General features: G+C 38.8%; 1 protein-coding gene and 1 long non-coding RNA gene across 3 annotated transcripts in view; one reads left to right on the top strand and one right to left on the bottom strand.

Moving 5' to 3' along the window:
* Window positions 1–327: 327 nt before the first annotated feature.
* LOC132107257 (uncharacterized) lies at window positions 328–4,572 on the bottom strand. Its single transcript, XR_009424259.1, has 3 exons — window positions 4,258–4,572; window positions 1,729–1,817; window positions 328–1,003 (listed from the first exon to the last, which is right to left on the bottom strand). It is a non-coding gene; the product is annotated as an uncharacterized LOC132107257 (long non-coding RNA).
* Window positions 4,573–15,511: 10,939 nt separating this feature from the next.
* Window positions 15,512–25,577, top strand: part of LOC132106602 (nuclear receptor coactivator 1-like) — a 56,420-nt gene continuing 46,354 nt past the window's right edge. For both annotated transcript variants that reach the window (XM_059512429.1, XM_059512427.1), the window contains exon 1: window positions 15,512–16,041. The gene's annotated coding sequence lies outside the window, so the exon portion shown is untranslated. The remainder of the gene's footprint in view (window positions 16,042–25,577) is intronic.

Genomic DNA, 25,577 nt, shown 5'->3' with positions numbered 1-25,577 from the left:
ACAGAATACAATAGGCACTTTGAAAACCAAATATTTAATCGTTTATAAATAATTGTTAATGTGATGTTATAAAGGAATTACTAATATATATATAATATTTTCTCTTTAAATATTATTATTTTTGTATACACGTTTTTATTAATAGTTTATTGTTATTGGTCTTTTTTTCCCCCTTTTGAATGAATAATTCTTACTGTATTGTTCTTGCATTCAGCAATTATTTAAAAAGAAACTCATGACTCAAAAGTTAAATTAGGATTCATTATATATATATATATATATATATATATATATATATATATATATATATATATATATATATATATATATATTCTGGGGTCTTCAGGAGGTGAATCTCTTGGTGAACGGCCAGCACCTCCTCAGAGGACAATATGGCGACAGTGGAACCAGGCACATGGAGACCACTCTGTTTGATGTTACAAGGGGAGTAACATATGCTACTTAAGAAAAATGAGCACAATCACTACAGCTAGTATAACAGGCTTTCTTGAAGAAACACTAAGGCCCTGAGCACACAATAGTGAACAAATACAACAGGCTTTCTTAAAGCAGCACCATTACTCAGAGAACACCATCGGAGAAAACAGACAAGTCCAAACTCTCTATGATGAACAGTCCTTTCCCTCTGTTTAAATACAAGCTCCTCTTCACAGCTCTGATGAGGAACAGGTGACATCAATAAGTTCCTGTGAGAGGACAGGGAGGAACAGAGGAAAACAGGCAAAAACTACACTTCACAAAAGGATGTTAGGCATCAGGGAGGCACAATTATTACACACAGCATTTCACAGTATTAACAACAATAAAATACGTCTTGGGACATTACAATGATGCACCGGCAGGCAGAAAAGAAACACCAGGGACTGGATTGTGGCCCTTTTCAGAAGATCCAGCAGCACTGTCCAGGCCTCCCTGCTCAGCCCAAATCCATTAAACACCTGTCCAGCGCTGACACATTCAGCATATCCTGCAGTACAGGGGTCTGGTCTGATATAGGGAAAGAAGGAAAAGAAAAACAGTTTAGAGCTATTACAATGTAATTAGTAGAAGAAAAGATAAGATACTTTAGTAAACTACTTTAAGTAACTACTAATACCACATTGGGGAAAAACTACTACTCATATTTACAACCTTAGCTAAAGGGATATAGGTCACCCAAAAATGAAAACTCCAAACATGGAACAACTTAAGGGTGAGTAAATGAATTGTAAAACTACAAAAAGTATTACAAAAAAGTAGCAAAAGTATTTTGTTCATGGCACCATGGTGTTCCAGTCACAATATAGTGGTATTTTTATTCAATACAATTTTAATAATTTACTCCACCTCAAGTTGTTCTAAACCTGTATAAATGTCTTCGTTCTACTGAACAAAAAAGGAGGATATTTGGAATAATGTTAATATACAAACTATTCTTAGATCTCATAGAATTATATCTTAATCTGACTACTATGGAAGTGAATGGTGAACAATCTATGAAATATCTTCCTTTGTGTTCAGAAGCAAAAATAAATTAACACAGGTTTGGAACTCTTGAGTAAGTAAATGACCATTTTAATTTTAGCTATCCCTCTATGTGCTTTTTTTAAACAGTTTTCTGCTGTTATCAACAACTTCTGCTTAGCACTGAATATCATTAATGCCCAATAGAAAAATAGTTTAAACAATGTCTTTTGTCATGCATGTACCTTAACAAGAAGCTGTAACATACCCGTTAGTGGATATAACCTGAGGGGGCGTTGCCTGAGTCTTCACTGGAGCATCAGTTCTCAAGGAATGGATGATTCTTCGTGGGTCTGCCTCAATGAAGTAGAAAGAGCAAACGTATGGAAATTTCTGTGATCAAATTTCGGTAGCAATCCACAGGGCCATAGCTGGGGTTTGCAGGGCCCCGGAGCAGGTTGTACCAGTGGGTCCTGTTTGAAATTGATTCATTTGTATGTTGGTTCTATTTATTTATTTGTGCTATTTGCACATTTAAGTTGTTTTTTGTTTTTTTTAGTTTGTAGGTGTCCAGGTACAGAAACCGAATGATTAAATGTAAAATAGCACTGCATAGTCTTCACTGTAAAAATTAAATATACAATCAATCCAAAATGTATTCAGACACCTTCAACATTTCTCACATTATCACAGTTTATATGCTATAGTTTAGAAAATGGTATTATAATATGACAAGAAGAGTTAAACTGTCAGAACAAATTCATCTTGATAATGTCAGATAACTTTGATAGAAAGGTATGTAATGGATTACAATCAACCAAAACTTCAGACAACTGTTAGTATGACAGTATTTACACAACAATACTTTGTGACCAATTACCAAGCAATGCTTAATTTTAAGGCTGGAGGCTCAATGTGGTATCTGTTGCTGCCTCGAAGCTGGAGACTTAGGACTTGGTATCTGTTATTGCCTCTTAATGTTGATGATCTGTTGCAGTTCTTTCCTTGACAGGACTCAGACTCAGAACGGAGGTTGATCTGTTGCAGTCTCACCTTCACAAGCCGGAGACTCAGAATGTAGGTTGATCTGTTAGTGACTCCTGGGGCCCGTTTCACTAAGGAGGTTCAACCAACTCTGAGTTTAAACTTGAACTCTGAGTTGACTTACCCTGAGATGGGAAACTCTTGAGTTTTCGGTTACAGAACAGCTGAAATTAGTTGGTTCAATCAACTCTAAATTGACTGACACTGAGTTAAGCGTGTGTGCACCACAACTATAAAAAGCCATTATCAATGGAGCGCTGATTTTACGATTCACCATGGCAACAGCTCCCGCCAAAAAGCCGTCTGCATACTTCAGACTCGATACAAATGTAATTCTTATCAGTGTTATAATATCACAGGTGAAAACTGGTAGAACGTTAGATTAATGAACTAATAGCTAATAATTTTCTCATGGGCAAAAAAATAAAATAAAATAATAATATTAATAATAATATTTTAAGTGCATTTTTCTTATTTTACAAATGATCTGCCAATAGAGTAAGAAAAATACGGCAGTGGCTATTTACACTAAGTGGAATTAACATACTTTCTTAGCGATAGATCCTATTTACAGTAGGCTAAGTGCAAGTAGCTCTAGATGCTATTTAAAGAAAAAATGTACAGTGAATATTGTGATATATTCTATTTAACATGTAAAAGAAGCAGTTCTTTGCAACAGGCTAAGTGTAACTAATAATTAGATGCTAGTTATACTTTATACTGGCAGATACATTTGCACCTCTGTATGGTTATACATTAACAGGATGCAGTAATAACAGATTATAACAGATTATATTTATTACAATTATAAATAGTTGTATCATTATTAAACACTCGTTAGGCACTTCAATTCCACTTTCAGAACATTTTGTTCATATTTATTGAAAATAAATTCTAATGTGACACGTGATGGGAAAAGTGAGAAGAACGAGTTTGGCAAAAGCCGGACTCTAACCCAATCAATCACGTTACAAGCTAGTTTTCCGTGCCAAAAACATTACTGCCTACACCATTGAAGCTGTTATTCACATGTGTCGTATTTAACCTTATGTGTTTATGGAGGGCGGAGGCAGCTACAGTAGATTTGCACTTAGTAATGGACACTCCGAATAATCTTGTTTTCCATTTGCATTAAGATTATTTTTATTACCACACTGGCATATAATTTTACTTAAGTAAAATGCACTTAATTTAGACCCCCCCCCCCTCCCAGGAAACAAGACTAAGTATTTTATATCATTTTCTTATATAGAAAATCAATCTTTATTTTATTTTTATTTTATCACTTTTTTATTTTATTTTTTTTATATATTTGTACTTGGGGAAAAAAGAAGAAGAAAAAACACTTAGTAAGAATAGCATTTTTCCAGCGTGCATCAATGAAGTGTTTAAAAAGGGGGAGGAGACCCAAAGAAACTCTGGGTTTATCAAAGAAAACCTGCTCCTGACCAGGTTAGGTTCATAGAGTAAGTTACTACGGTAACTGACTCTGAGTATAAGTTAACTCTCTTTCAGAAACGGCTTGACTTACCCTACTTTCTCTGGTTTGACAAACCTCCCATTCTGAAACAGAAAACCTAGAGTTTCCCTCATTTCAGGGTTAACATACTCATGGTTTTCACTTAACTTCCTTTGTGAAATGGGCCCCTGGATGTGTCAGAGACTCAGAAATTAGTGTCTCTCCCTGACAGGACTCAGAACTGGTGTAGCTGTTATTGCCTCTTCTTCCATGAGACTCAGACTCAGTACAAGGAGTGTCTTTTGGGAAGGTACATTTATCTCTTTTCGATGAGGAGGAGATTGCAATCTGGCGCTTCTCCATTCCCAGGCTGTGATTGGCTGTCTCAATCAGAGTGGCGGGACACGCTGTGGCTCACCCTTCTTTCCTCCTGTGGAACGAACTTATTTGCATAGTCCAAACACACGTTCAGAAAAGTGTCACTAAAGGTTTACCAGTGTATTTCTCACTTACCAAAATAAACCATAATACTTTTGGCAATGTTATGAACACATTAAGTGTAAACATGATCGGAAAAGATTGAACTGTCATGCATACAATCATTTGTCCATGAGTTTGTTTAAGATTATTATAATTAGATTTAACTTTTGTCACTGCACATGTAAGGTACAAGGCAACAAAATGCAGTTAGCATCTAACCAGAAGTGCAATAATTTACATAATTTACAGATTTTAAATACTATCAGCATGTTATACAGATAGGTGTACTATGAATATACTATACAGGTGGATTATGTAAACGTGTATGTACACTATAGGCAGAACTATGAATGAACATAATTTACACTATTGCAATGGACAGTAAAGTGCATAGAAAATATTACAGTGTGCAAATGCCGTATTGTCCGACTATAAGTCGCACTTTTTTCATAGTTTGGCTGGTCCTGCGACTTATTTATCAAAATTAATTTGACATGAAACAAGAGAAAACATTACCGTCTACAGCCGCGAGAGGGCGCTCTGTGATGTTCAGTGCTCCTGTTTTCTACACTGAAATCATAGAGCGCCCTCTCGCGGCTGTAGACGGTAATGTTTTCTCTTGGTTCTTGATTCAGTGTGTTGAAATCTGTCCTGAAGTAAAGAGTCTGCTCCAGTGGGCCACACAGATGGTTTCACACGGTTAATGAGGGGTGAATACTCCGGGATGAGAAACAAAGAAAGGTGATCAGACTGTCCGAGGTGGGGGAGAGGGGGTCGCAGTGTAAGCTCCATCAATGTTTGTGTAAACATGATCCAAAGTTTTGTCTATGTCACTGTCAGGGAGAATACTTATTTCTCTGAAAAACGTTTAAGACGAGTGTCTTGTAGATTGCAACAGTTTAAGGTTTGAGAACATAGTAATAAATGGATTTGGATGGAACTCTGTGATCCCTCGTTGTTTCACCTAGTGCTGGGCGGTATGAACAAAAATTTATATCACGGTTTTTTTTTCTAAATTATGCCGGTTTCCCGGGGTTTTTTCATCAATGTACAAAGTGAAAGTGAAAGTGACGTGACATACAGCCAAGTATGGTGACCCATACTCGGAATTCGTGCTCTGCTTTTAACCCATCCAAAGTGCACACAGCAGTGAACACACACACACACACACACACACACACACACACACCGTGAACACACCCGGAGCAGTGGGCAGCCATTTATGCTGCAGCGCTTGGGGAGCAGTTGAAAACACAAGATCCAGGGGGCGAGGTTGGACCCTGATCCAACTCCTCCCACTTTATAAACCGTGTTTTACCTTATACAGTCTATGGTTCTACCGGAAGAAGCTGCATAACGTTACATGTTTGCAGGGGCGGATCTAGAAAAATATTGATGGGGTGGCGAGAAGGGGGCAGGAATTTTTGAGGGGTGGCAACATAAGGCAGACATATGTATACTGAAATTTAGTCACAGTTATCACAGTTTGATGATAAATAGTATATGTACACACTACAAAAGGGCACAGGCTGCCATTTACAAACTTAATCTCATGCAATCAATGTCTTGCATTTGAAACAGTTCATATAAGGATTAAGTGACCATACAATGTGATCTCACTTAATAGGAGATAGAAGTGTGATAGAAGTAAGGGGCATTATCACAGGAAAGGCATTAATGTTAAGACACAGGTGATGAGTGGCAGATGTGTGAGAGGGGAAGCAAACTTTTTTTTTGACTGTGACTGTATATACAAAATAAGAAACATAAAAAAAAAGAACACTGCTTCATATTAAGCAGGATTTACACCATTTACACCAGTGTCACATTTTAAACTTTGTTTCTCACTAATGCATACAGTATGCATCGACTTGTAATTGAGAGCATTCTGAGAGATTAATTGTTATCAACATGTCAATTTATTATAAGAAACACAAGACTCTAATAGCCAATGACATTTACAGCTGGGGGGACTCAACTGATTTTCTACTATTTAGTGTTAATCACCATCTAACTCAACCAGTCAAGAGCTACATTTAGCATGATGTTATATGAATATGGTCCCTGAAGCATAGGTTTTATTAGCTGACAATAATAATAAATAAATAAACATTATAGGCACAAATGCAAATGTACTTTTAGAAATTGTTTTTGAAAAATATGGTGGTTATCGTTTTGGCAAGTTTATATTAAAACATCTATGAAAACTTGTGTGATATTCCTTTAAAAGCACGTTTTAGTAGATCTTTTATTAAGTATATTTTACTGTGCAATTTCTTACATAAATTCTTGGAGTTAGACCAAACTTATATTTTGGTGGGTTGTACAGTCGTGGCCAAAAGTTTTGTGAATTACATAAATATTAGTTTTCAAAAAGTTTGCTGCTAACCTGCTTAGTTATCACTTTTGCCTTGGCACGGTGCTCCATCGTGCTGGAAAATGCATTGTTCTTCACCAAACTGTTGTTGGATTGTTGGAAGAAGTTGCTGTTGGAGGGTGTTTTGGTACCATTCTTTATTCATGGCTGTGTTTTTGGGCAGAATTGTGAGTGAGCCCACTCCCTTGAATGAGAAGCAACCCCACACATGAATGGTGTCAGGATGCTTTACTGTTGGCATGACACAGGACTGATGGTAGTGCTCACCTTTTCTTCTCCGGACAAGCCTTTTTCCAGATGCCCCAAACAATCGGAAAGGGGCTTCATCTGAGAATATGACTTTGCCCCAGTCCTCAGCAGTCCATTCACTATACTTTCTGCAGAAGATCAATCTGTCCCTGAGGTTTTTTTGGAGAGAAGTGGCTTCTTTGCTGCCCTTCTTGACACCAGGCCATCTTCCAAAAGTCTTGGCCTCACTGTGCGTGCAGATGCGCTCACACCTGCCTGCTGCCATTCCTGAGCAAGCTCTGCACTGGTGGCACTCTGATCCCGCAGCTGAATCCTCTTTAGGAGACGATCCTGGCACTTGCTGGACTTTCTTGGACGCCCTGAAGCCTTCTTTACAAGAATTGAACCTCTTTCCTTGAAGTTCTTGATGATCCTATAAATTGTTGATTTAGGTGCAATCTTAGTAGCCACAATATACTTGCCTGTGAAGCCATTTTTATGCAATGCAATGATGGCTGCACGCGTTTCTTTGCAGGTCACCATGGTTAACAATGGAAGAACAATGATTTCAAGCCTCACCCTCCTTTTAACATGTCAAGTCTGCCATTCTAACCCAATCAGCCTGACATAATGATCTCCAGCCTTGTGCTCGTCAACATTCTCACCTGAGTTAACAAGACGATTACTGAAATGATCTCAGCAGGTCCTTTAATGACAGCAATGAAATGCAGTGGAAAGGTTTTTGGGGGATTAAGTTAATTTTCATGGCAAAGAAGGACTATGCAATTCATCTGATCACTCTTCATAACATTCTGGAGTATATGCAAATTGCTATTATAAAAACTTAAGCAGCAACTTTTCCAATTTCCAATATTTATGTAATTCTCAAAACTTTTGGCCACGACTGTAGACATTTGTGGTGGTGGGTTGTAGACAGAGTTTCTGTGTTTTTTAATATACTTTTATTATTATTAGCTATTAGGCCTACTTGAAGTATATCATAATCTACTGTGCAATACAACTATATTTCTGTTTAAATTTCTTGAAGTTATACCAAAATTTTATTTTGACAGGTTTTCGTAAAGTTTATGTCTGTGTACAATATGAATGAATGACGATAGTTTTATCAAATGAAATGGTGAAATCCTCTCACAGCGCGCTGGTGTGCACATGTAGCCTACATCATGTGTCAATATAGTGAAGAGCTAAAAAACACCATGCGTGCTTCAGTGTGCGTGTAGTAGTAGAGCACACATATATCCCAGAGACGTGTAGAACAACAATTGCAGTCTCTTTGACCTTTAATATTCACAGACACTAGTCCATATAGAGATTTGATTAAATATACAGCTCTAATTTTTATTTATTCATTCAAAAATGGCCGAATTCTGCGACGTTCTGCTTTATACAGCAAGTTCCATTTGTGACTGAATTCCGCGATTCAATCCCTGTCGCTTAGCAAACACAGACGGGGTGAATTTATGAATGAAAGTGTGAAAGTTTCGAAGTGGCTAAGGTATCACCTAGTATATGGGATTTAAATCCTGCCATGATTCAAAACTGAAAATAAAGTTCTGAAAGTTTGAAACTAAGTGTTCGAAAACTCAAAATCTTACAAAAAAAAGTTTTGCAAGATCGAAAAATAAGATTTGCATGTAAAAAAATTAAAATATCTCTGCAAACATTATGTTGTTTTTGAGATTTCCTTCTTCAGAACTGCAACATTTTTTTACGATGTTGCGCAAAGAATTTTCAGAGTTTCAAATTTGTCAGTGTTCTCCCACTGTACTAGATTGTTTTCCAGGTTTGAAACCTTGTAAATGGTGATCTGAAAACTGGTGTGCGAATGTGTGAAATTTTTTTTTGAAACTCTGAAAACAGAGCTTTGGAGGCTTGCAAAGTGGTAAAAAAATTAAATCTTTTAAAACATAAGAACAGAGTTTTCCTTCTTCATAAGTGCAACACTCTTTTTAATGGTGTTGTGCAATCATTTTTTCAGAGTTTCGAATTTGTCACTGTTCTCCCAGTGTATAGTTTGCTTTCAAGATTTGAAACCTTGTAAATAGTGATCTGAAAACTGGTGTGCAAATAGGTGAAAAAAAGTTTTGAAACTATGAAAACTGAGGTTCGAAAGGGCGAAACTTCATACATTACATTACATTTGCAGTATATACACTCCTATTGCAGACAATTTTTTCAGAGCTGAGTTTACAACACCCACTTTGCGGAGATACGCCCACACAGTTGCGAGCTTGCGACTCACGTGATTTGTGGCAGCGTTTTCACACAGCTCTGCTCTGAAACTCTGAAACTCAGACTGAGCGAAAATAAAGCTTCGCAACCTCGCAACTAAAAAAAGCCTGGAGGGAGGATCTTCTGCTCTTGGCCAATGCTTTGCTGTCTGCTGACATACAGTCCAATCACAAGTCGTATTTACTGGAAAGGTGGGATTGACCGACTGCTCCACCAATGACAAAAGCGCACAGGATACGCAAAATAAACGGTCCTAAAATGTAAAAAAGGTTACCGACTTGTCGCTGGAATTCACCATACAATTGCCAGTATCCACTGAGTTTACCACTGATAGGCCGGCGGTGCATCAGTATATACACTCACCTCACGCAGCGAACGACTCACTTTCCTCAACTCAGTTTCTTTTTCGGGGGGCGGGGGGTTGGTCCTGTAGCTAATTTCACATAATGATTACAAATTACAAAATCATAATTTTTAAAAAGGTTTTATTGAATAATGTGCCTTATTAAAGTAACTGTTATTTATAAGCTTTTTTCCTTCTGGGGCCTGAAATTGATGAATTTTGGTAAATATTTAGCTAAATGTGTTTTTTTGTTTGCTGGTAGTAGGCTAGTGCTGGCACCTTGTCTGGTTTAAGCCTGTCATGGATAAATAATGATGACAATAAAACCGCCAGTAGGTGACAGCAAAACCATGGTTTAAGTATTTATTGAATCGTTCAAATCAAACTTTTCGTTCAAAAGGGCTGATTCTATTAGAAAGGAAACAAGAGAGTCCATTTGAATGGACTGTTGAATCACTGGCTCACTTAAATCGTTGAAAATCTGATTATTTCAAGGAACAAAACACCATGTTAAGGGACGTTTACATGTCGCGCCTTAAAACGCTTGGAAAACGCGTCGCTTTCTCCTTCTTTCCAAAGCGCTCGGGCAGTTGCTCTCCTAAGGCATCTGCTGTTGCTAAGCAACCATGACCCGCTCTCTCCATGAAGACACGGAAATTTTAGCAAAGGATAAATGAATTTGCAGCACTAAAAATGATGAAAAGGGGAAATGGGAAATTCATGGGAAAGGATGAAGCTGATTGGTTGGTTCTTGTCACATGACCTGCGGTGCACTTGCGGCTCTATGAAAAGTTGAGATGTTTTTAACTTGATGCTGTTCGCGATTAATGAAGAGAACTGCAGTAACGTTTTATGAGCAATAGAGGTCACTGCTCTCAGCCTAACTAAAAGACAGACGTTTTAAAACGTTTAACTATGCATTTTGTATCAATTAGGGATGGGATGGTATGAAAATTTAATATCACGATTATAGTGACTAAAATTATCACGATTATCAATATTATCACGGTTTTGTTGAAACGAGATGAAAGTGTTCAAAAATAGTTGATGCTCACACTGAAAACATTTCAGCAAGTTTTATATTTAATAATCAACAAACAACTAATAAAACAAGCAACTCTATGCACTTAATTTAAAGAAAGATAAAATTCTGTGGCATTTCCTTCCTTACAATGAAAAGTGTAGAAGCATAGAAAAGCATAGAAAAGTCACTGACTTTCGCCATTCCTTCTCAAAAAAAAAACAAAAAAACATTGTGCGCTGCGCTTGCGTCAGACTGTTGCTGGCTGGACATGATTTAATAGCGAGTTATTAAAACCGCGATAATCAAACACGGTTTTAATGATAATTCATTTTTAAACGATATTACTAACCTTCAGCACATTTTATCACGGTTATCGATAAAACCGGTTATCGTCCCATCCCTAGTATCAATCAAATACACATTACAAATATTCCGAAAATATAGAAGCCGCCTTGTTTATTGTGGACAACATAAAGACAGGACCGTCTAAGTAAAGTTATATAAAAATAAATCTGAGCACTAGGCCTGCTTCAAAAGACAAAACTTTAAAATAGGTTCATGTGTAGGCATATTTTAATTCACAGAATAAAACAAATGCTAATACATATATATATTAAACACCGCTACATTCCACATATTTAAGACAGTGGATGGATGAAATACTAAAAAAAAGAATGACCAGAACTGATGCAACATGACAGAAAATGTCATTAGAAATTTGGTGAAAGTGATGGCCCTATAATCACCCACACACACACACACACACACACACACACACACACACACACACACACTTAGTGCTGTCAAATGATTAATCGCATCCAAAATAAATGTTGTTTACAAAATATATGTGTGTGTGTGCTGTGTTTATTATGCATATATAAATACACACAGATTCAGTATATTTTTTGAAATGTATATGTCTATACATCTATATATTTATATTATTATATCTTATATATAAATATATTTAATATATAAACATTAAATATTTGTATTAAATATATACAAGCATGTGTTTGTATTTATATATCCATAATAAATATGTGTATTTTGGATGGGTTAAATGCAGAGTATGGGTCACCATACTTGGCTGTATGTCACCTTACTATGCACTGTTGTATCTACAAAATTAATAGCCCATTTGTGCTCGCGCACATGTGCTGATACTTAAGAATTGCTTAATGTTCAATGTATATAAAAACGTAAAACATTTTTTTTCATGGCTTAAATTATAAGGACATTCTTACTGTATTTATTAACTCTAACAGGCTTCATTGCGCAGTGAATGCTTTTGGACTCTTAGGACATGTTTTTGTTGGGTTTTTGCAAAGTCGGTGACTCGAAATGTCAGCTCTATCCTCTCTCAATCCGTCACAAACAGACAATGGAAGCAATTAAAAACAACAAAAGAGCAATGATATACAAGTGCTATAACAAGTCTCAGTTAACTTACACGTAACAAAGGCTTTTAAATAATATAATAAAGAAAAAAGAAAACAGATAGGATAGAAAAAGAATAGAGCAAGCTAGTGTTGGATGTCTTTTTCTGCCTTTCTTAATTGTATAATAAAAGAAAACCGATAAAATACAAAAGATTAGAAAGCTTAATATTATTCTTTTTTTTTAAGAATAGTGAGTGTAAAAGTTAGAGGGTCAAATAAATTTGGAAGAGATGTGTTTTAAACTGATTCTTGAAGATGGAAAAGGATTGAGTACAGACAATCCAGTAAAGATTTACCCAAACGAAGGTCTGAGACTACAGAATATCCTCAATGCAGAAAGCACTCTCCTTCACACACACACAGTATCAATTTTAGTGATGTGTTGGAGAACAAATAGTTTATCATATGTTTTAAACATTATATATTTATTAGCCTACTTATTTATGTTATATATATATATATATATATATATATATATATATATATATATATATATATATATATATATATATATATAATTATATTTTATATATATATATACTATTTATATAATATATGAAAATACAGATGTTTAGATTATAATTCAGGGTGATTTTTTATTATTTTTTACAAAATATCGATTTTAAAACGTCTCAATACATATAGCCTATAGTGATTGCAGAAAAAAAGTTAACCATGCATTCATAAATTTGTAATAGGCAATTATTTATAATTTTACTGAAATATTTTAATAAAAGTAAAAATACACTGTACACCTTTCTGAATATTTAAATATAATATCTAAAAAGTATTTTGGATGCACTATAGAAGTCACTTCAATTGTAATATTCGGTCTCTACATGAAGAGAGAGTCAGTGGTCCACTGCGTGAGGAAAGTGAGTCATTCGCTGCTTGAGGAAAGTGAGTCGCCAGCTGAGGAAAGTGAGGTGAGTGTATATACTGATGCAGAGGTGGGTAGTAACGAGTTACATTTACTTCGTTACATTTACTTGAGTAATTTTTTGTGGTAACGAATACTTTTCGGAGTATATTTAAAGATGGGTACTGTTTTATATTTATATATATTTATATTTAAAGTGGGCGACGCTCCTCTCGTTACTTTATCTTAATGCAATAAATGTTATAATGCTTCAGTTTATTCCAAACGCGCCGTCTACTTTTCTCTGGGCAATGAGCGATGCCCATTCGCGAATGATTCATTCTTTTGAGTCAATTCTGTTCAAAGGCTTGATCAAACCAATTGGCAAACGAGTGAATTGGTTCATGAATCAGTTTGAATGAGTCGTTCAGTTCCCTGCCGCACGCGCTGAGTTGTAACGTTTAAGAACAGAAAGAGCGTTGAAAACGTGGCTGGAACTGCACTGAATTGAAATCTGCAAAGGTTATTATTTGCTAGCGATGGAGATCCTTATTAGATGAACACCGCGTGTGCTGTCTACTGTTTAACAGGTAATAACTTGGGCTACATTCGATTACAGTACACGATACCACTGTGACATTTGTTGTACGTGTGTGGCTTATAACAGAGGGGAGTCAAGTTGAATGCAGCTTCCAAAAGACAAAAAATAGCCGATTAAGATTTTATTAATTTTAATACAATCACACTGGTGCAAGTACGTTCAGCGAGTCATATTATCAGCTGCTAAATTCAGATCTGTGATTGCTTGCTGGCGCTTAGCCAGAGATAGATGCGTTTATACAGCACTGCGCATTATAACAAATCACACATGATTCTTTTGAGCTTATTAAAGCATTGGCCAATCAGAGGCGTTCAGATGAGTCATCGCTAAAATGCCGGTGCTTCCTTCACTCGCTCACTGACTGAATACCTCTTTCTGGCGAATTCTCTCGTCAGAAACAACAAAGTGCAGATGTGTGTACGAATCTTTAATTAAGATATTGATTTCACAGTGTTAACAGTTTCAGTGATTTTAATGGGAGTTTCTGAGAGTGATTGAAATCTAGACTGTCAGTGAAAATTATCTTTAATAATGTAAATGTTATTTGCTCTCTTTCTGAACAATGAAAGATTAGTAGCAATATTTATATCACATTAACTTTCAATGTTAAATTCACATTTAATATAAAGTCAGTCGTATTAAAAATATGTTATGGCATGACACCTATATCTGTTACTTAAGTAAACAGACAGGGTTTTATAATAAATTACATAAATTGGAGTAAAGGCTGATGAAATATATACATTTATACACGCACACATACATTACATACATTTTATCTATATATCTAAATAAAAATAGGCTCAGTATATATGACCCAAAGTAACTAGTAACTAACTACTTGAGTAGATTTTTTATCCGATACTCTTTTACTCTTACTCAAGTAACTATTCAAGACTAGTACTTTTACTTTTACTTGAGTAAATATTTCTAGAAGTACTTTTACTTTTACTTGAGTACAGTTTTTGGGTACTCTACCCACCTCTGTACTGATGCACCTCCGGCCTATCAGTGGTAAACTCAGTGGGTACTGGCAATTGTATGGTGAATTCCAGCGACAAGTCGGTAACCTTATTTTAGAACCGGGCCGCACACCATGCTAGACGGGACCGCATTTTGGCCAGAAATCTGTGCACCCTCTGTTTGCGTATCCTGTGCGCTTTTGTCATTGGCGGAGCTGTCGGTCAATCCCTTTCCAGTAAATACGACTTGTGATTGGACTGTATGTCAGAAGACAGCAAAGCATTGGCCAAGAGTAGAAGGCCCTCCCTCCAGGCTTTTTTTAGTTGCAAACATAGACTGTATAAAAACAGGTTGCGAGGTTGCGAAGCTTAATTTTTCGCTCAGTCTGAGTTTCAGAGTTTCAGAGCAGAGCTGTGTGAAAACGCTGCCACAAATCACGTGAGTCGCAAGCTCGCAACTGTGTGGGCGTATCTCCGCAAAGTGGGTGTTGTAAACTCGGCTCTGAAAAAATTGTCTGCAATAGGAGTGCAAATGGAATGTAATGTAATAAGTTTCGCTCTTTCGAACCTCAGTTTTCATAGTTTCAAAACTTGTTTTCACCTATTCGCACACCAGTTTTCAGATCACTATTCACAAGGTTTCAAATCTTGAAAACAAACTATACACTGGGAGAACCGTGACAAATTTGAAACTCTGAAAAATTATTTGTGCAACATCGTAAAAAAATGTTGCAGTTCTGAAGAAGGAAATCTCAAAAACAACATAATGTTTGCAGAGATATTTTTATTTTTTTACATTTTGCAAACTTGCAAATCTTATTTTTAGATCTTGCAAAACTTTTTTTGTAATATTTTGAGTTTTCGAACACGTAGTTTAAACCTTTCAGAACTTTATTTTCAGTTTTGAATCATGGCAGGATTTAAATCCCATAAAACCATGCCATAGAGATCAGCGCAGCCGCGCACCTTCTGCGTGACGTGAGCGATCCTCCTGTTTGTTTGTGTAGCTCGAGGATGAAAATGGCGGTGGGGAGAGATCAACGCGAGAATTAAACACACAAATTACCATTTGCCTTGGATGACAGCAGCACTGCAGCTCCGGGAGAGAATAAAGAAATAGCTTATCGTCAACACAATGCACGTACGACAACAAACACCCGGAGTTTAACGGAGAAAAACTGCGTCCTGGATTCAAAATAGCTCCTGAAATTAGCCCGCTAACGTCGTTAGCTTAGCTAGCCTTCAACTGGAAGGTTTAACGGACACTATAGCACCACACTAACGGAATTCTTCTGTCAGAATAAGATGAACTGCGCTATTCTCCAATTACCTCTCAAATGCAAGCTCAGTCGTAGGCGCTGGGCTTGTAGAAATATTTGCATCGGACTGAATGCATAACTAATCGCTCCGTCTGGCTGTATTAGCAACAACAAACACCATCCTCCAAGACTTCTCAAAGTTCAGCGAGCATCTGTAACTTAAGAGGAGAACGGGGTAAACAGGTAACTGGAATGCGTTCGTGTTTTGTAGTTGTTGTTGTTGAGTAAAAAGAATATGTGGCGGGGATGATCCAGCTAACTTAGAGGTTACTTGATTTAAACAACCATTTGCATAAACATTGCTTAGATGTATGGGTTAGTTTACCAGACAGGTGGAAAAGATGTGGCGTTTACACAAACTGCTTTTCGAGTGGTTAGACATGCATTTGATCGTTTCTTTTTTTTTTTTCAAACTGTGAAATACAGATCTGCATAGTGAATTCATAAGATTTAATTTGGATTCTTGCAATGTGGTTGTTGCTCATTTTACTTGGTGCATTTGGTTGAAGTGCAAGCTAATGTCATGTCGAGAGACTCGGCATGGTGTTTACTGACTCCTCAAGTTTGACAGTGTCAGATTGTATTGGCAGGGTTTAAACTGAAGTGCTTTTATTTAGCTGAGAATGCAGTTATTTAAATCTTTAAATTATATGAGGTTAATAAACGTAAAAATGTTCTGACAATATTCAGCTCATATAATTAACAACAATAATAATTGTTGCCAGTAATAATAAGAACAATAACGAATTATTGTTGTTATTAATATCGAGAATAAAACAATGATTATTTGAACAAACAATGATCAATTATTGTTGTTGTTGTTATGTCTGATCAGGTGAATAAAATATTATTTTATTCTGTCATATATCATTCTATACTGACCAAAATAGGTGTAGGATTTAATTTAAATTACAAATGATCAGAAAGTAGGTTGAATTAAACGTGAAATTTTGAAGCAGAAAGGCTGAAATAGTAAAATGTACTCCAAAAATAAAATGTAATTTAAAAATATTATATTTATTATTCATAATAATAATAGTAATATATAACACTAATAATTGTAATAGTTGATGTCATAATGATAATTTAAATAGTTATTGTAGTTATTATTTTACCAACTAGTTATACCAGTTTTTGTTGTTATTATTGTCTGATCAGCAGCATAAGTATATTTTATCCTGCCAAAAATCATTCTATTTTTTTATTTATTAAATTTTGTTTTAAGTTCGTTGATTTAGGGAGAGACTGCAGTTAGATCTTCAAAAAAAAAAAAATGGATGAATTTGAGTAATATGATTTTCTAACAATAATCATCTTCATAATCATAGTAATAATTGTTGTTTTAAAGGTTATATTATTATATAGGTTATGTAATATAATTATATAGGTAATAATAATATTATGTTAGGTTGATTATTCTTAGAAATTATTATTGTTGACAAAAAATGGTAATTATAAAAAATGTTCAATAATGGCTGTGTAAAATCTTGTTTTCATACCTACGATTGTAGAATATTGTACATGCTATCAATGTTTCCCAGTATGTTAAAAGCAAATAAAAAAAATCTATATAAAAATAATTATTATTAATTTACCATCCTTGGTTTATCAGGTGCATCAAAAAGGATTTGATGCCTTATATCGTTTTACTTGATCTAGTGCTTTCTATGCGTTCCACTGGAAAAAGCTTTTATACTTTTCAAAGGCCCCAAATATGCAAAGCTCGTGGTCAGAATTCACAGCTCACTGTCACCCCTCGACATTCCAGCACATATTCATATAAGCATGTCCCTTCCAAGAACCTGCCAGGAGAGAGATGGAAGATGTGGACTTCCTTGTTTTCAGAGTGTTGTGTTAATGCTTTAGTTTGACTAAACAGGAGTGTACCTCTCTTATAACTTAAAATTTATAACAGTCTCCAGTGGAGGAGCTTATGAATATGTACATTACAAACTAAAATAAACAGATGGCTTTTGATTGCAAGTTATTCATAACCAGTTGACTTTAAGTTGTTCTTTGTTTCACTGGTGAAGTCTCGCTAATTATTTAAAAAATATGTATATATATTTTTTCTAAATCTCAAGGGAAGTAATTAAAATATTTTCATCATAAAAAGCAGCTGTTTATAATGTCGTTGCTGTATTGTCTTACAAAGGTCCCTTATGTTTTGTTTACATATCCTCACAACTCAACAAGTAAATGATCAGCAGTCAAACCCAGATTCTAGTGTGACCAAAAGGCGACGGTATCGCACTCTTCCTTCCCTGTGTGTCGGTGTGAGCGTCTCTCTCTGCCGCAGCATGGAGAGGGGCGCTCAGCTGTGCCTCCCTAGACGTCAGAGAGCTGACCTACATCTCTCTCGAAAAAAGCTTGTGCAGCAGCCTGTGAGAATGTGTGGGGGTAGGGAGAAAGCGCCAGAGCAAACTAGCAAATGAACGAGTGAGAGGGACAGGAAAGCAAGCTTGCTCAAGCCAGCGAACAGACGCCCACCCTGTGCAATGAGAACGGCGAGAAGGGGACCCAGGACTCCGTGTCACATGTCTTGTTATCAGATCATGCCTGAGCTTAACAACAACTCAGGGTTATTTTTTAAAGCACACGGAAACGGCGCAAGACGGACAAACTCTGCTTCCCCTTCGCATGGAAGTTTGGGCGAGGGGCAACAGTTTCTGCGAGTGCAGCATCTGCTAACTGCTTCCCTTGCCTCAGAAGTTGTATTTACAGATAGCAGAGGTGGGAAGGACAGTCTCGCCCCTAAAGTTCAGAAGTACAGGATGTTGTAACAAGCTCAGTGTGAGTGAAACATCAGTTTCTCCACGAAGAACATGTTCCACACTCTCTCCTGTTATAAACCTTGCAACGTTTGACACCCCTTGCCACTCTCTCACTTTGAAAATTCTTCAACTGTTACTTTTGAAAATAAAACACGTGCATATTTGATATTTTTGTCAGTGGGAGGCATTAAATTAAATGTTCTCCCTATTAATTTAATGGGAAAATTCAGTTATATTTGCTATGTTATTAATTGGTATTTAAATGTTTTTTTTGTTTGTGTGTTGCTTTAATTGTTATAAATATAACATCCCTTATAATAAAACAGTTTTAATGAAGTTTCCCCCATAATTGATTAATTATGAGCAATTGTATAAATTTAAAGAAAGATTTATTTGTCATGTTGAAAACAACACATGTAATGAAACAACACAATGCTCAAATTGAAATATTTCTTAATAATTGGTCCAGAGGTACTCTAAATAAGAAGAAAAAAGGTGGAAGTTAGGGCTGTCACTTTTGTGAAAAAAATCATTTTCGATTTTTAAGACATAAGTGTTCATTGAATCGATTGTAAAATCGATTTTCCATGTCAAAAAAAAAAAAGACGTTTCCTTTTTCAACGTCAAATAACGGACGAACATAAAGAGAGTGCTGGAAAGTCAACAATATTTCTTATTTATTGGCATGAAGTTTCATGCAGAATAACAAACAGCAACAGGAGTGCAACATTCTCGAAAAAATATATATGCAGAGGGGACGGCTGCCATAACAAAAGAAAAACATCACTGCAGGCTTCAACCCGGCTGCATTTATGATTTAGGCAATTCAAAAATCTCCAAGATTATTTTAAATAATGATTCAATCCATTTAAAACAACAGTTCAAAAAGAAAACGCGCTCCAACCGCACTGATGTCCCAGGGACACGCAGGTACAGCTGTGCAAGGTGGGGGTATTACTGCCAATTTTCCACCACAAAAGCCGGTCGCTGTCAGCTTGCAATGGTCCTTTTCATAACTCAGAATCTCCTGTAACTAGATGCGGGAATGAGGCGAACTCGCGTCTACCGCGCTGCGAGACCTCCAGACGCACATAAACGCATCTTTACATTGACATAATGTTGAAATCATTCGCGTCAGACGCTCTATTCTCGTTTGGTGTGAACGCAGAGAGGTCACTTTCGATGTCACTGGGTCTTATAGGCGAGTAAAATTGCTGGTATTTTCTGTCTAGCTTTCGCAAGGCATACTGCACTTTCGGAATTCTTTATTTTCTTTTTCTGCTTGTTTGTGAGTTTTGTTACATCTATATTTTTTAATTGTTTAATTATTTTTAAATAAATAGTGTACATATTTGGTTAAAATCGATTCCCTATTTTCATTTTCGACACTTTTTTTGGTTGGTCCGATCGATTGTGCAAACGATTTTCGGACTAAAAGTGACAGCCCTAGTGGAAGTATTAACATTCTTATATCAAGAAACATTTATTTGATAATCAAAATGACAGGATATTGGTAATATTCAATTGGTAAGAAAATAATATTTTTTAATAGTTTTCCCCTTTGAATTAAGTACAAATTTTTCTAAATCATAAACTCAATTTTGTTACTTTTTCAGAAAACAAGATTTATTTTCTTAAATCATTTTGCTTATCTAATAAATATCTTGATTTAAGAATATTAAGATATTTGTACTGGAAAACAAGAAAAATACTAAAGACAAAAAAAAAATATATATTTTTTTTGCAATGTAACCCAACAATCCTGTTGACAATGATTCTGGTTCCCAAGGATTTAAATGTGTAGACAAATGACTAGTAAAATTGTCTTCTAGCCTGGAAGCCATGTGATGGTAGTATGAGACAAAAGTTAAAAGCTATTGCAAATAATGCAGAGATTACTTGAATATGTATTGAAATTGCAAAATCCAGAGGGACTGACTGTTGTGGGAAATTGTCAACATTAAGCAGCTGTTTTAGGACTCTGGAAAGTGGTTGAAAGTCAACACCTTCTAAATATTTTGCATTTCACCTTTTCCATCATTTTATTTGTAAAATACCAAGTTACCTGTAAGGTATAAATAGGCTTACTTTTTCAATAAATCTCCCACAGTAAGACTTCCTTAATGTTCCCGTATTAAAGATGTAACTAAATGCAGATATGATTCAAACCTACACATTTTCATTGCTGTGTGGTCGATATGTTTGCATAGAGCAAAACTTTGTCTTTAAATGGTATTGGTCATCTAGCTTTCAGAAATGTTTCATTTTCTCCAGTATTCACAGTCTTTGAATATGTTAAGCAAATGAATAAATATGAAAGATTTTATCTTTAGGTTAAGTGTTTCATTTTGTAAATTCAGAGGTTCTTGTACTTATAACAAAGAGCAGTGTGTTAGTAGTCTATTATTAGATTCTGTTACTAACAATCAGTTAGGGAGATACTTTGCTGTGTTGCATTAGTCCAGTTTAACATCTCTCTTCTATCAACAGAGAATACACATGGAAACATTTAGTGAAATCTGCTTCTATGCCCCAATTCACTCATTGTCATTACGCTTCTTGAAGTGTTTTGAATTTGAATGTTTCCTGAAAGTTATTTCAGTCTATACACAGATGTTACATGCATGGAAATGGGGTTCAGAGTTCTCGTCTACAGATGTTATTAAGATCTATCATTGTTTGGAGATGCAAGTAATTACTACACAAACTGTGGACGCATTAGAAGAATCACTGGCAGTGAAACTGACCTTTTTTCAAACAAAGCATTATGCCTTGCTTTTGTGAATGACAGCACACACCTTTTTCTTTTCTTTGTCCTTTTTTTAGTTGATTTTTATATCACCCACATTCATTGACTTCCAAAAGGGCAACATTGTAATGTGTTTCTTTTAGATGGGCTAAACATGGTGAGCAGCATTCGACTTTTCTAGCCCTGAAACTTCTGTTTTCTTATTTCTCAGTGTTTCAGTCAAAATTATTTATATGAAATTTCTTATTACATTATTAACTAGCTTATTTAAAACTCTATTCCAACTGGAAAGGAATATCCACTAAAATTTCCAATGCGTTATTATGGAGTCTGTTTCCTTTTCTTTTTTGATTTCTGGCTCTGTGGTTTTTATACAGATTTCAGTCTAGAATTATTGAATGTATTTTGAAACGTTAAAAAAAAGTTTCCTTTTCTGACTTGCAAGTTGCAACAAATAATCTTGGTTTATGCTTGTTTAGTTTGTCATAATATGTGCCATGACATCTCACTTCAGAGAAATTCTAGGCCTATATTTTATGAGTATAGGAATAGATTGACAAAAGTTTGTCAAGAAAACACAGAGTATAAATCTTTTTCAAGAAAAATTCTTAATGACCCCAAACTTTGAGCGGTTGTGTACGTGTTTGAGATGATCAATTCTATGATTAATAGCTAAAGAAGATAGCATGTCTGTGGAGACATTCTTCACAGTTGGGAACTGAAGTACTGCGTTATTTGTGGTTGTCATCTGCATTTGCTTGCAAAAATTGATGCATTCCGCTCGTGTGTTCTGTTCTCATAGCTGATACTTAATTGCCACTCATTTGCATAAACCAGTGTGGTTTAAAATCATGTCCAAATCAAAATGTACACCTGCATACATTGCAAGTGTACTGATGACTCTGTGATAATCTGGACTTTCTCATCATTTTGTACTAGGACAGCATATGATTGCGGTGTTAAAAAAAAAAGCAAAAGATAATGCTGACTTCAGCTATGCCTGCATGATGTTTTCATAAAATTAACATTTAGAGACTACAGCTACTGCATTTGTTATTCTTTGATCATGCTGCTGACATTTTAAAGCTCAGATTTTCTTTTCCACTGTGTATACTAAATTTGATTAATGAACGGTATTCCTCATGCATGACCAAATCCTATTGCAGTATATATAAAATTCATAGAATGTTATGATCACTTAACACATTCCTGTCACAGTGTCTGGGTTGTGTTCCCTGGGTTTCCACTAGGTGTCCTCAGTTCCCACTGTGTTTATCATATTATCACTTCCTGTCTCCTTATTTGGTCACCTTCCTCCTTGTTCAGTTAATTGATTGTTCCCCACCTGTCTCCTGTTTCTCCATTATCCTTTTGTGTATTTATACCTGGTCTGTCTGAGTCTTAGTCACGGAGTCCTTGTTTAATGTGATGTTAATTCATGTCCGTCATCTAGTCGTGCCCTTGGCTTGTCTTCTTGTCTTGTTTTTATGTTTTGGATTCTCTGGTTTTGACCCTGCCTGAACTGTTTACCCTTTGGATTTGCCCTTTAATAAAGTCACATACCTGCACTTGGATCTCTCCCGTGGTTCTTTGTAACACCGAACGTGACAGAAGGACTCCGTCCAGCGAAGATCCAGCGGTATGTCTGTTTATGTCTCCTCCCCAGCCACAGAGCAGGAGAGGAACGGATTTGAGGGAACTCGCCTGGTGGTTTTCCGGGGGACCAGGGGAGGTCGCCGAGGAGGGAGTGGTCGAGAGGAGATTCAGCACCGCTCTCAACCATGGCCTCCCTTCGACTCGGGGCTCGTGTGGGATGGATCAGAGCCACCGTCTCACCATGGCGGACGGAGAGGGGAGAGGAAGCGCACGTCCGCCACGGTGGCGCCACTGCCCATGATTGCCGCGAGTCCAGCGCCACGGTGCAAGATGGCCGCCAGCTCAGCGCCAACACCCAAGAAGGCCGCTGACTCATTCTTGGATTATTTCGCCACGCTGTCCAAGATTCTAGAGATTCCCAAGACGGTTAACGTCATGGCTGCTGAGCCAGCGCCTCAGCACAAGATGGCCGCCAGCCCAGCGCCACAGCACAAGATGGCCGCCAGCCCAGCGCCACAGCACAAGATGGCTGCCAGCCCAGCGCCACAGCACAAGATGGCTGCCAGCCCAGAGCCACAGCACAAGATGGCCGCCAGCCCAGCGCCACAGTACAAGATGGCCGCCAGCTTGGAGCCACAGCACAACATGGCCGACTCAACGCCTGAGTCTCCAGACAAGGTGTCACCGACTCGCCATCATAGAGGGCGGAGGAGGAGGAGACAGGCGTCTACCGTTCCTCAAAGCCCGGAGGACGTTCCCGAGGCGGTGCCCGATGCTGTTCCGGAGGCCGAGGCGGTGCCCGATGCTGTTCCGGAGGCCCAGGCGGTGTCCGATGCCGAGGCGGTGCCCGATGCTGTTCCGAAGGCCGAGGCGGTGCCCGATGCTGTTCCGAAGGCCGAGGCGGTGCCCGATGCTGTTCCGGAGGCCGAAGCGGTGCCCGATGCCGAGGCGGTGCCCGATGCTGTTCCGGAGGCCCAGGCGGTGCCCGATGCTGTTCCGGAGGCCCAGGCGGTGCCCGATGCTGTTCCGGAGGCCCAGGCGGTGCCCGATGCTGTTCCGGAGGCCCAGGCGGTGCCCGATGCTGTTCCGGAGGCCCAGGCGGTGCCCGATGCTGTTCCGGAGGCCCAGGCGGTGCCCGATGCTGTTCCGGAGGCCCAGGCGGTGCCCGATGCTGTTCCGGAGGCCCAGGCGGTGCCCGATGCCGAGGCGGTGCCCGATGCCGTTACGGAGGCCGAGGCGGTGCCCGATGCCGAGGCGGTGCCGGATGCTGTTCCCAAGGCCGAGGCCGTACCCGATGCGGTGCCCGATGCTGTTCCGGAGGCCGAGGCGGTGCCCGATGCTGTTCCGGAGGCCGAGGCGGTGCCCGATGCTGTTCCCAAGGCCAAGGCGGTGCCCGATGCTGTTCCGGAGGCCGAGGTGGTACCCGATGCCGAGGCGGTGCCCGATGCTGTTCCAGAGGCCGAGGCGGTGCCCGATGCCGTTCCGGAGGCCGAGGTGGTACCCGATGCCGAGGCGGTGCCTGATGCCATTCCGGAGGCCGAGGCGGTGCCCGATGCCGTTCCGGAGGCCGAGGCGGTGTCCGTTGCCGTTCCGGAGGCCGAGGCGGTGTCCGTTGCCGTTCCGGAGGCCGAGGCGGTGCCCGAGGCCGCTCCCGATGCGGTGCCCGAGGCCGCTCCCGATGCGGTGCCCGAGGCCGCTCCCGATGCGGTGCCCGAGGACGCTCCCGATGCGATGCCCAAGGCCGCTCCCGATGCGGTGCCCGATGCCGCTCCCGAGGCCGTTACCGAGGCAGTGCCCGAGGCCGTTCCAGAGGCGGTGCTTGAAGCCGAGGCGTCTCACGTCTCCACAGGCAGTCCTAAGTCAAGTCAGGTGCCCATTGACTTTCCAGAGTTGAGTCAGTTCCCGGTTGACCCTCCAGAGTCGAGTCAGGTGTTCATGGACCTTCCTGAGTCAGGTTTAGTCACCGTCGACCATCTAGAGTCAGGGCTAGTTCCAGTTGACCCTCCAGAGTCGAGTCAGATGTTTGTGGGTCCTCCAGGGTCAGGGCCAGTCACCGATGACCTTCCAGAGTCAGAGCCAGTCACCGATGACCTTCCAGAGTCAGGGCCAGTCACCGCTGACCTTCCAGAGACAAGGCGGGTCACCGTTGAACTTTCAGAGTCAAGTCAAGTCACTGGGTGGTCTGCTGCTCCGCCCTGTTGGACTCCGGCATCGACCACAGGGGCGTGGTGGTCATCTGCTCCACCCTGGGGGACTCTGGCGTCGACCACGAGGACGTGGTGGTCTTCTGCTCCGCCCTGGGGGGCTTCCGCTCTGACCACACGGACGTGGTGGTCTTCTGCTCCGCCCTGGGGGGCTTCCGCTCTGACCACACGGACGTGGTGGTCTTCTGCTCCGCCCTGGGGGGCTTCCGCTCTGACCACACGGACATGGTGGTCTTCTGTTCCGCCCTGGGGGGCGTTTGCCCTGACTACACGGTTGTGGTGGTCTTCCGCTCCGCCCTGGAGGACTCTGGCCTTGACCACAAGGGTGTGGTGGTCTTCTGCTCTGCCCTGGGGGGCTTCATGTTGTTTTTTTCCTTTTGTTTTTGTGTTAATGTC

This window comes from Carassius carassius, chromosome 27 (genome assembly GCF_963082965.1).
Source record: "Carassius carassius chromosome 27, fCarCar2.1, whole genome shotgun sequence".
NCBI classification, from domain to species: domain Eukaryota; kingdom Metazoa; phylum Chordata; class Actinopteri; order Cypriniformes; family Cyprinidae; genus Carassius; species Carassius carassius.
This window is presented reverse-complemented; position numbering and strand designations above follow the sequence as displayed.